Genomic DNA, 13,060 nt, shown 5'->3' with positions numbered 1-13,060 from the left:
TCTATCCACAGACTAAAAAAACTGACATCCAGGCATAAAAAAACCTGTTTCTTCTTAAAAACAATTAACTTTATTTTTTTTTACATCCTACTAATATTGCAAATACTAAAGTTTGTATGTTTGGATGTTTGTTACTCAATCACGCAAACAACGGCTGAACGGATTTGAATGAAATTTGGCACACAGCTAGTTTATAACCTAGATTAACACATATAACACATATTAATATGAAATTACATGCCTAATGGAGTGAAAAATGGAAAAATTGATTTTTATAACAGAAAAAAATCATAGGTCATAGACGTACAAACAATGAGTGTGTATCATTTCTCTATGTCTGCCACACGGTCATAAAGTAAGGTCTCGCAAATCATATTCTTCTCCTTTGTGCGAACCCGTCCGCTTATTGAAGCTCTCGGTGGTTAGCAAAATAAAGGCGCTAATCTACTGAACTTTGTCAACAGATGGTGTTTCCTTCAATTTTAAACGCGCTCTCGTTTGAGGCATCCGCCCCGTCTTGAATTTTAGTTCCTGTACCAATAATTCGATTGCGATGAAATTTTGGTGAGTGGTTATGTGCATGCCCGCGAAGGTTTCTGAGTTAGTAAAACTATTTTACAATAGGTAGCGCACGAAACTTTTCAACAATTGTGTGTATTTCATATAGTTTAGCGGCACTTCGTGTGTTTCCAATGTATGAGTGCACACACATTACATAATGGAAATGAATTTAATAGAAACAGCGATAATTCACAGAATTGAATTGAATAAAAAAAACCAGCGTTATTTCTGTTTGTGTGTGATATAATGTGTTTATTACATATTATATAGCGAAAGTTCGTTTGCTTTCATTGTATGAATGCGCAGGCATGACACAATTGAATTGAATTAGATATAAAATAGAGACAGAGAGAGTCAGAGTGATAGATGTAGAGTGAGATAGAGAGAGACAGACAGAGAGAATGAAATATATATATATATATAGATATTCAGAGCTATACGCTATAGAAGCATAGATAGAGAGGTATAGACATCGGTATAGAGGATAGAGATAGTGAAAGATATAGATATATATGTAGAGATAGAGAGATAAATATATATAGAGAGATATTTAGATGTAGATAGAGATTGAGAGAGATATAGATGTATATTTAAAGATAAAGATATTATTTGTACAATATTTGTACCTACTTCAAAAAAATTACAAAACCAAATTGAATTAGGCATTGCAACGCATGCCGAGCATTAACTAGATAATGGAATCTTTTCAATCTGTAATCTTTCATTTTTAAACTTTTTTCTATAGTGATTGATAGAGTCTAGAGTACATACAGACCACAAACTTTTATTATATAGAGGTAAATAACTATACACTGACAGAACAACGTCTACCGGGTTCTGCCAGTGATATAAATTATTTTGCACACTTGACATTCAAACTAAGAAAAGACAATAACTGTATTCATCTGATTTCAAAGAAAAGTCCCCTTCACACTATTTTCAGCCCGCGCAACGCCGGATACTGCAGCTAGCAGCTAGTATTCAATTTTACATTCCGTTTAGGTGTGTCTTTCAAAAGAAAAAAAATGTCGTGTTCGTTCTAATTAGATAACGTGGATTTATGATTATTTTTTTAGTTAACCTGCTTTGACACACCAGAAAATTTGTGTCAGGAAGATGTTTCAATACGACTTATTAGGTTTTTTTTTTTCAGCAAAATGTTAGGAAATATAAAAAAAAATGCCACAGGTAAACGAAGCGTTGGATCGGTACGGCATAACAATAGAATAATTAATTCAAATTGCTGATGTAAACAAGCGTAACGGAGACTTATCCTTTCAAATTTGATACCCCAGTTTGTTTATGTTGACGTGCGGTTAATGAACGGAGCACGTACCGTTGGAGCACCATCAAACGTGAACGTCGGCGAATGGCAAAAAAAGAAAATTGCAGTAAATACTGCTTGCATGTCGACGTGTGGGACGGGTTCCGATGCGCAGACTATGACACGGGTCACCGAATTCTGCTAATGAAGCTGTATTGATGATGAAGCTCTGTGATGACAATCGTCACACATTCACCGCCACGCAAATTTTTCACTAAAACCTATGCTCAAATATTGATCATTCACCCGCAAAATAATTAAAATAAGTTGAAGACTTAAAATAAAAAAAGGCTTTAAGTGCCTGTTTTGCAAAATATATTTTCAGCAAAACGTATGTACGTTCCAAGGCAAATAACATGAAATAATAGTTGTAGCAACCACCAGGTTGTGCTTGATGTATATCCTGGCAGTATTTTCTAAAAAAAAAAAAAAAAAAAAAAAAAAAAAAAAAAAAAAAAAAAAAAAAAAAAAAGTCTAGGTGTCATTCCTGTTATAATCTTATCAGAAGTCATGCCTTCAGTTTTGTTTATTTACACTGTTGGACATCATATTGGGTCTATACTGTTTTATTATCATGCATTTTAAGCATAAACGTGGGAAAGATAGTGTGGTGAAAATGAGCAAGAAAATGAGAAAAAATGGACAAGAACATATTACGGCAAAAAAAAAAAGAAAATAGCAACCAAGCAGCCTCCATCGCAATCGGTAAGTTTGTTTCTATAGCTGTATCGGTTTGTTGTTATCAGAGTTTAATCGGTACTTCGTTACTGATGTTAGAATCTATGCGCTCAATGAAATCAACATATTTTTTCTGCATATATAAATTAATTGCATATAGATTAGTTACATTTTTAATTTTGTCTCAGTCACTTTCAGATTGATTGCAAGTGTCATTACCAGTGTGAGAATATGGACTACAACCAACGGATGAAATTATTTACTGAATATTACATATTAAAAGACTAAACTTTCCAAACAAAGTACCTTGTAGGATTATTTCACAGAACTGAAATCGCTCGTCGTCGGAATAGAAGGTACCAACATCCTGATCAAGCAGAAGACAATGTTCGTTTGCAAACACATTACTTACTGCTGAAGGAAATGTAGTTCGTGTCTGCCAAGATAACCTTTCCGCATGTGTTCGCACTAAGTGGAAAGAGGTTACAGGTTCTGAATGACAAGAAAAAGAAGGGTGAAATTGTTGCTAACGAATATAAAGGTAATAAAACTGTTTAGGACTATGGAAAATATTCCGAAGAATGTAATATATATATATTCTTGATCACATAAACCTGATTCCTAAGGATATCAGACACTACTCTCGTAATAAGACTTCTAAGGAATACCTGAGCTCTGATTTGAATTACCACAGGTTATTTCTGGCGTATAAGGAACTGCATCCCAACCCTTATGTTTAATACAAATAGTATACAAAGGTATTTATTAAGCATTTCCCAAATCTTTGTTTCCGTGCATCACGATAAGACACTTACCCTGCCTGTGACCTGCATAGTGCAAGACTAAAAGCGGATCCGTCGAACACGGTTCTGAAAACGAAGCTGGAGCTGTATCATCGAAAAAGTGAGAAGGCACTATAATGTACGAAAGAAGATCACCAGATGTCGGTTTTACCTATAAGCAATGTTACAACGTGTTCAATGGACTTGCAGCAAATTTTTTTTCTTAATTTTCTGATACATTCCCAAATGTTTTATTCAAGACAGCTGTCAAACTTAAATTCATGTTGGGGATAATGATGCGGGTTTCATGCACCTTGGAACGGGGTTAGGCCGGGGGGGGGGGGGGGGGTCGGCCGTGGAGGAAATGAAATCGCCCAGTGTGTCCTGAAAACAATGACTTCGGAAATTCGCAAAAAATAATCTGATTATGTTTAGCCATAATTGCCGTGGAAAAAAACAAAAACAAAATGATGGTGTTTCTCTTTGGATATATATAGAGACAAAGGGATATTTTAAGAACATTATTCACAAGTTCCTCGTGTCCGGTCACTCATTCTTGAGCTGCAACCGTGATTTTGGGTCGATTGAAAAGCGTAAAAAAGTCAGCAAATGTATGGTGCAAAGAGATATGGTTGAGGTGATTAGTCGTTTCAGGCCTGCAAACCCGTATCAAGTCACACTTATGAAAAGCGTAGATTTCTATTACTTTAAAAAGGCAGCGGAAAACTGCATTAATACTAACAAACTTAATATATTTACAGTGCAATGGATTCAGGCGTCCGTTGACAACCCTGGACTAATAAAAACAAAAACCACACTGGAGAGTTTGGAATCGTGGCAATAGTTTAACGTCCCGAAGAAGGGAGTAACTGTTGACAAAATAAAATCTATGACGTTGCCGCAGCTCTAACCACTTAGTCATATCTCTGAAGAAAAGAAGAAAGATCTATAGCAAATGCTTCTGTACTTGAATTAAGATGAACAGCGCACCTTTTATTCAAACATCATCAGAGTATGAAACGCTTAATTAGATTCAGACATTAATTTGACTATGTCACATAAATCCTTATTCAAGAAAACGACACGCGGACTTCCATATTTTCAAATATTCTGATGTTATAATCTATTTTTGTTATTTTTATATTTCTTCTTTTATTATTTTTTAACCATACTTTATTTTCCAGCTACATTAACTGCAAATTGAAATTTAAAAATTATTTTTTAAAATAAATATTTATTCTACAAGTGTCAAAATATGATTTTTTTTATAATTTTCATTTTTGAACTTACAGCTTTTTTAATTTCCAGTAATCAGTTGTTATTGGAACTTCATAAAAAAAACGTCCTTATGTACGATTACAAGTTGTACAATCACTCACATGAAGCCTACCTACTAAACATAGGTAGGTTTTTGAATACTCATTAAGCTCATTAAGCTCCTGATTTATGTTTAGCACATGGAAAACTCAGAATGATCTTTATTCACATGCCAGCCAACGTAATATTAAGAGAAACGAGTGAAGTAATTCCTTGGTATTTTTATGTTATAATATTTACATTCCAGTAACATCATATCTTAATTCTGATATTTACGCATTAAATACAGAGTTATCCATCCTAGCATATCTGTGCACCTGGCAATTGTTTAATGCATAAAATTTATCTTCATTAAACCACAGAAAATTCTTTTTCCAATTTCAGCACATTTCAAATTAGCTGAGTTAACATGAGAATGTTTTATACACGCTCTTAAAACAGAAACTAAATTTTTCTTTGTTTCCAAACATACCACTAGCTGTTGTTAAGATAACTCTAAAAAACCACTTAACTAAGATAAAAATGAACGATAAATATATATGTATAAATAATAATGCATAGATGCATTCCGAAGAATAATGAATATTCCGCATAATACGCGCAGTGATAGAGATTTCGGTCATACTTTAAATGTATCAGCCAATAAAGTAAGTGGAAAAAAGGAAACTGAAACCTTTGTACATATAAAAAAGGTAATATATAGTGAAATATATCGAGGTAGTATTGGAGTAATCTGAGTACGTGGAGATAAGGAAAAATTAACAAAGTATTTCGCTGATAGTGTGGATCTTAGCCAACAATCCGTGGGGATCCGTGCTACGGGGGTAATCCACAGCAACAGGCTGTGTATAGTTCTTAGTTTATAAGAGAAATTGGAGATACAAGACCACCCTGATCGATTCATAGCAACGCATTGACGTCGTTGGGGCTGATCCCGTCCATGGTGGTTCAAGTCCCGGCTGCTCAGATGGGTTGTAGAGGGGGTTCGAGCCTCGTGGCCTGGGGGATCAAGCCTAGCGCAGGTGTGTCACTGTCCCGGAGAGTAACGCAGGTTCCCGTCGTGGAACGAGATGACGAATCTCAGAAGTTTCCTCGCCGTGGTTGCGACCCGCGTCGGCCAAGGCGTCCGTCCGCGAGCACGCGCCTCCAGCGCGTTTCACGACTCTGCTGCCTCCAGCCACACTCATTATGCTGCTCCCGCGGCAGCTGCGCGACTCGCGATCTGTCGTCTTTGGCGGTCCGCGCGATACTGGCGCTAAACGACAATCCGGCTCGCAAGAACATCTCTGCCCACACTCCCCTCAATCCCCACACGCGAACTGGTGGTGCCATCGGGGCAAAGAGGTGGCAATGTGCAACAACCGTCTAAGCGACTGGGAGGAGCAGTTAGGGCGACGTCAGCATATTGTACATAAAAGAATATTTCATTTCAATGACTTCGGCATAAATATGGGCTATGTACGTCCAAGAGGGGGAAAGTATGCACAAAACCCAGCATTTTGTAACATTAAACAATGCTCAGCAATGGCCGATACGCATCAATGCGTGATGAATAGGTAGGGACTGCACAGCAACGGACTGTGCACAGCAAGATACAGTGCACATCCATGAGCTATGTACAGCAATGGACTGTGCATGACCACCAAAAGACTAATGCAAAGCAATAGTGCACAACTATTGGCTATGCACAGCAATGGACTGCGAATATATATTGTCTGTGTACAACAATGGAAGGTGTACATCCATCCATAGTCTATGATACCATTACAATGGACTGTGAACATCCATGGGATATACTGCATGGACGCTGCACATCGATGTAATATATGACCAAAATCGTACTGTGTACATCTTTGGGCTATGCGCGTCAACAGACTATGAACATCCATGGGCCTTGCACAGCCATGGACTCTGCACCTCCATGGTAAATGAACTACAGTGGAGAGTGTACATCCATGGGCTGTGCACAGCAATGGACTGTTTAGATCCGGCCCGGCGACGAGGGCACCGAAAGCCTCTTGTGGCGAGGCCAACCCACGGTCGTCAGGTTTTCTGCTTGGCCGCCGCCCAAGGTAAGCCGATCTTCAGGCGCACTCGAACGGACGAGAGCGTACCGTACTGTGGGACCTACTACTCTCCTCCCCCCTCCCCACCAGGTCACCCTACGCCCTTCCAACAAGGGGTGGCCACGTGGTCTGGCTTCCGACCCCCTCTTAGTTCCAGTTGGCTCACCCACGCCATGTTTGCTACTTCATTTTTTTTTCCCTTTACTACTTGAACTGAATTGAAATTCCTGTATATTAATCACAATAACTCTCTTGCATTTATTGTTTTGCCACACATTTTGTAATTATATATTCACTAGGTATTTTTTAATGGTAAAATATCAGGCATGATTTTCAATTGTAATTACTTTCTTGAAATTTTACGGATTTAAAATGAAGCTGAGTATTTATCTGGCTTCTAAACAAATAAATACCAAAGAGCACTGGTGATAATTCTTAAGGTATGGCCTTCAAACAAAGGAAAAGCCATAAAAAAATTGGCGTGTGAGACCAAGTGTTAACTGATCATTATTTTTGAAGATACGTTAAAGTCTGTGAGTAATTTAATTTTACATTGTCACTGGTCTAGTAACTTCAATGGATGTGCTTTCATGTGGAAACCTCAAACTGCCTCAAACATAGGACTGTTTTGTTTGCAACAAATCTTTCTTTAATGTTAATAAGCAAAAGAGAAACTTATTTAAGTAGCCAATATATTTCTAATATGACACTTTTAATATGACGCAAAAAAGTGAAACAAATTTTCTTTATTTGCTATCAACATGGATATATAAACAGCGTTTCATTGAATTATGTGCAGTTACAGGCTATGACTTATTTGTTGTAGCTCATTAAATTTTTTTTAGGTAAGTCTCAATGGAGTGTAACAGTTGAGTGAGCAATTTTGAAAATGTTGTAAATTTTGCTATATTTTTCTTCACCATATATTTTGATTTGTGTCTGAAAGTCACCTATCGAAAGTAAAATTTTTCATCACGCATATATCTGTAAACTAATTCGAACAGATAAAAAAGTGTGTTTGATACACATGTAAATATACTTCTGTTTTATTAGATTCTTGTTCAATTTTCTAGGTAAAAATTAGTACACGAAAAGTCGAGCCTAATTTAAAGCAATAACTTAAAATATTGACTAGTATAAAGTCCTGTTGAAGTACTAGCGCGAATATTATATACATTAAAAATACTAAATATTAAGACTCTAGCCTAATTGGCAGGTGCTGCAATGTAGAAGATTTTTATAGATTTTTTCCCCATTAGACTATAAGTGATCTGTGTCAATATTTTATAATGAAAGGTATTGACGTGAATTTAGTGAATGACTGAAATGCTCCGTGCAGCTTCGACAATGCACATCTTACACGTTTTGTACTTTTAAAACTACCGTCTCCTTTTACATCGGCAGCATTCTTTCGTGCATTCGCTGCACATTCGTGTGAATATTCGCGCGCGGTTGGTGTATTATGTGCCTGCTTTATCGCCTTGCTGAACATGATCGCGGACCGAGACCGTGCATTGGGAAATGCCTGAACCCCACACTTGAGCCGTCGTAATCGCTTATGAACCCCTGCTTTGTGGCGCCGTGGCCCCACCCCGGGGCAAGGAACTTTCCGCAAACACAAAGCCCACGACCGCAATTTGGGGGGGCGTGCCCCACACTGCTTCCGACCTGTTCTTTGTGCGCGCACGCCGCGCGCCGAACAAAGAACGGCTGTTCTTGGCTGCTCGGAATCGCACCTACGTAAATCTGCAAACGAACTCGGCGCGATCCACGCACACTGCTAAGCGTGGTGGAAAATCCCCTTTTCTCATATTCCGAACAAAGCAAATAAATTTTTTTTCAAATTAATTCTTGCCGGATATGTACGTAATAATGGGATTAATTTTTCAACAAGAAATAAGGAGAGTAAAAAGGCATTATACCTAAGTGATCGTTAAAACACGCTTGTCATTATTCACAGGAATATAAAATACACTGAGTAAAAAACTCGAAAAGAATGAAATGCTGTGAATACTCGCTTCATTACCTATAAGCGATGATTAAACACAAGTTGTGAACTTCTCTGAGAGCTTATTTAAATTTGTAGGCTTGAAAAGGTTTTCGTAATTACATTATTCTAAGTATTTAAAATAAAGATTTATATTTAAAGACAGGCAATTGATAGCGTTTTTTTAAATTTCCTCTTGGCCAGTGTGCATGTGTTATTTGCATTGGTATATCAGCGTCATTTTCTCTGTATGGCCTACATACAGTATTATATCATAACTGTAAAAATACAAACGCATAAGTATGTACCCATTCATGTTAATATTTACTACACTGGAGTAAAATAAGAAACAAAAACGCATTATTTGAAATTGTTTTCTTATTTTGTCGTAAAATGTTTCAACACTTATTAAACAATTACTAAGAATTATTTTTTTAAATAGTTGACACATAAAAAGATCTACAATAAAGTGCAGAAAGTAGTATTTGACCACTTTGTACATTATTAATTTAATAAGCTTGCGATGCATGCCTAAGTTAGGGTTTACATGGATGACCCGAGGCTAGAAGAAGTCGAATTCATGTGACACATTTGAAGGATAGGCTTGTCCCTTATGAGAAAGCCGAATAAAAGTTTCATGTGACAAGAGAAAGAGACCACCTCCATGGAAATCACTCACGAAAATCTAACCACTTTCCACGTGCCTAGAGTCAAACTCAAGGTTTTTTCCGGTAAGTGGAAGATTAGTAACAGCTGTTTCTGTGAATCTATCACAATAGCTTTCTTTAGTTTATTTTTCTATCACAAATTTTTCGCCTGATACTAACCAAGCAATACTTGTAAGCTGTGAAATTTCAAAACTATGACAATTATTAACACATGTGACTTAATCTACAGCCATTATAAAACACTAAACAAATATTTAATGACAGAAATGTGTGATGTACCGCAAAATTCAATTAGCTGTCATGCTAAAAGCCCTTAAATAAAATTAGTGAACAGGAAATGAAATATCATGTAATGTGAGACAAATACTAAACTATAAAAAACAATTTTCAAAACGGGTTTACAAGCAACTGATAATATTTTTACAACTATTCATATATTCTCGATCTATTTCATAGCCTGGCCTATATTTCCAGAGATGCACTTGGTTGATATTATAAATATAATGCTTTCACTTCTGTTGCCTATTTATGTATTTATGAATAGAATGGTGCAGTAGCATGTTGGTAAACATGTAAATTTAAAATTTCAGAAAATATAATTTACAGGGTACTACATTCGATACGAGTCTATTTCTCAAGTTTATTTTACACATAGCTTGGTAGCGTGTTTCACAAACACTGCATTAACGTTTCTTCAAAAATGAAAACAGAAATAGTAATAATTGTTGTATGCTCTCAGTACAAATTTAAAAGTAAACCACGCAGCGTTCAAGTACTTTCTCCTCATTGTTTTTATATAGAAAGCGTGTTTGTTTATCATGTAGGTATGTAATAAAAGTCTCAAGCGTAAAACGGAAATAAGAACAAAAAATGTAACGTATTCTACAAAAAACTAATGCAATCCAAACGGAGAAATTTTTAATTTAACTGCACAAAAGCCAATTAACGTAATGATAGAAAAACTGAATGTTACTAATTCATAGAAACTAATTAATTAAAAAACATTGAAAAAGCAAATACGAACAAATCTAATGCAAGCACTTCAAAAAAATGTGTTTTTTTTTTTTAAAAAAAAGGTAGCAACCATTTAATTTCAAAAAGAAATCTTTTACTTGATGTAATGAAGGAACTCATGATGTACACACACACACACAAAAAATTAATTGAATGAAATTGCACGCATAGGGATATGAGAATAATATAATAATTATAACGAATTTTCGTTTTAGAAAATAAATTCATTTTAATCATTACTAAGCAATTTAATATAGTAAATAATTGTAGTTAAAATAATAAATTACCTAAAAATAAAAGGATTTAATTATCTTAGTTTAATTTAAATAATTAAAGTACGTAAAACACACATAGTTTTATAAACTTAAATTATGAATCTTCATTCAGTGCAAAAGAACGAACCAGTTTTGTTAAAATCAAATTTGAAGCAAGAGTAAATAAAAAATTCACAAACAAAAATATTAAAAATAATTATTCTAAAGTCGTTGCTAATAGTGAAACGTTTGTACGTAATCTATGCTTTTGCTATTGGGATGCGTCAACTCGAGAAAAATCTACTTGTTGATTAAAACATTTACTATATAAAAGACTCTCATTTAGAACTTATTATAAATGTTAAAATATGCTTAACAAATGAAATAGATAAGCGTAATTTATATGATGTAATTCAGTGTCCATTGAAAGTGAATTCAAGAAATCGTGTTCACCAAAGTTTGACAATGGGATGGCCAAGGTTGTAGACAATTTGAAGGTATTCTAATAAATATGAAGGCTATAGAAATATAAAGTAACCAATTCTAGTTACAAATGTTTAAATGAAAAATTTCAAAGCATAAAAATAGTTTCACAAAAGAAAATTGTTAAAAGAAACTATATCTCGTCAAAAGCAACTTCGTTATGTTATTTTACATGTTCGAACACATTTGTAATCACAGAAAGTATAAAATGAAATAAAGTTCATTAGTTCAAACTGATGATGTCTTTTGTTATTTAAATAACGTTATAGAAAATCCTATAATAAACAATGACATATTAAAAGGCCGTTTCACACGATCACACTGAGTTAAAATGAAATTAATATTCATTGGATGCAGTTGCATGAATAACACGTCCCTTACCAAAAAATTGACTTAAAGTTTTTTTAATCAAATAGAAATAATAACGTATTTAATTAATTAAATGTTTGCAGTTATAGTTAGGCATGTTCATTACTCACTTTAAAATTTTTTCCGGCGAGTTTGAATAGTTCTAGTGCAGAAATAAACACTTCCCATCAAAAACTCACTAACAAAATGGTCAAAGTTGTTTTCCATTTATTGTAATGCCTACTACGTCAGCAGCAGTTCATATTTTTATTATTTTTTTAAACTTTACCGGATTGCCAAATAATTACTCCCAGAATTGCGCAAGCTGTTTTCACATGACTGCGATATTAATACGCATGATCGAGTGGAAACAAAGACGTAACTTGAGGGGGGTAGATGGGGCTTGTGCCCCGGGCGCCGCATTTATGGCGGACCAGGGAAAGGGGGGGGGGAGGCGCACTTAAATGTCCGAGTAATTTTTACTATAAATATTTACTTGAATAGCGTAGTGTTAGAACACAAAAAAAAAAGTGTTAGAGGGCAGATGAACGGAATTATTTATATTTAAATATACGTACAGATACATGTATAGCGGAAAAAAAATATATAAAAACTGGTATTTTTGGCGTACTATTCAACTTTCGATGTATTAAAAGTAAACTAACTATAAAAAAATATGTTAATTTACTGCATACGTCAAATAAAAAAAAATGTGGTATATATAGTTTAATTAATATGTGGTGGCGATATGAGGTGTTGTTGGAGGTTCTGGTTTGGTTATTTTGGGAAAAAAGGGGCAGGGGCGCAAAATGAGTTCTTGTACCCGAGTTGAAACTAGTCTAGTTACGTTCCTAAGGCCTTAAAGCTGGGTGCACAATTAAAAAAAAAAAAAAAGAAACAGTAACAGTCACATTGGGTCGTGCGCACAAGACTTGACCAATATGTTTTCGAAACTAATGATTCACAATGGCGCATATACGTGTGCATGGGAGACAAGTCGTGTGCGCGGAAGGGAAATTAATTTATTTTTATTTTTGTTACGGATGCATGGCGCAAAAACCAATGAGAGTAGAGTAGGAACCAATTTTGGCGGGACTACAGAGCTGTTTTAATTTATCAATCAAATTGTGGCAATAAACTGTGGAGGTATTACAATGCTCATGTAATTCCCGCTTTTAAAATGTATTGATTCTATTTCTTTTAAGACACTTGCAAAAATTATGAATAAAAATGTGTCACAGTAAGAATGGCTAGCTAAATTTTTTTTATATAATCCTTATTTATTTTTATGTTGAAAAACTGTGCTGACGCTGATCAGATGTCACTGTATAATAACTTGGTAGTTAATATAGTTACTTGCTAACACTGCCGAATAAATCGTGAAATTTGTTGGCTGAAATTAACAGTAAGGTTTCAATTGTAAACCATCGTCGCAACGGTCGTGTGCACAGTCGTGCATGGATAATATTCAAATAATTGAATCCGATAAACTTCTTGTACGTGTGAATGAGCCTTAACATGTTAACTTAACTTCAACATTTCTTTATTTTGGCACATTATCTTGAAAGCAAAAAAAAG

The 13,060-nt window shown here is 35.1% G+C and overlaps 1 protein-coding gene across 1 annotated transcript in view; it reads right to left on the bottom strand.

Annotated features, from left to right (window-relative positions):
- The window catches only part of LOC134546245 (hemicentin-1), a 505,078-nt gene that overhangs the window by 369,736 nt on the left and 122,282 nt on the right, over positions 1-13,060 (bottom strand). The gene's annotated exons all lie outside the window — the stretch shown is intronic.

This window comes from Bacillus rossius, chromosome 1, assembly GCF_032445375.1.
Source record: "Bacillus rossius redtenbacheri isolate Brsri chromosome 1, Brsri_v3, whole genome shotgun sequence".
In the NCBI taxonomy this organism is placed as follows: Eukaryota; Metazoa; Arthropoda; class Insecta; order Phasmatodea; family Bacillidae; genus Bacillus; species Bacillus rossius.
Note: the sequence above shows the minus strand (reverse complement) of the source record. Positions and strands in the feature narration are given on the sequence as shown.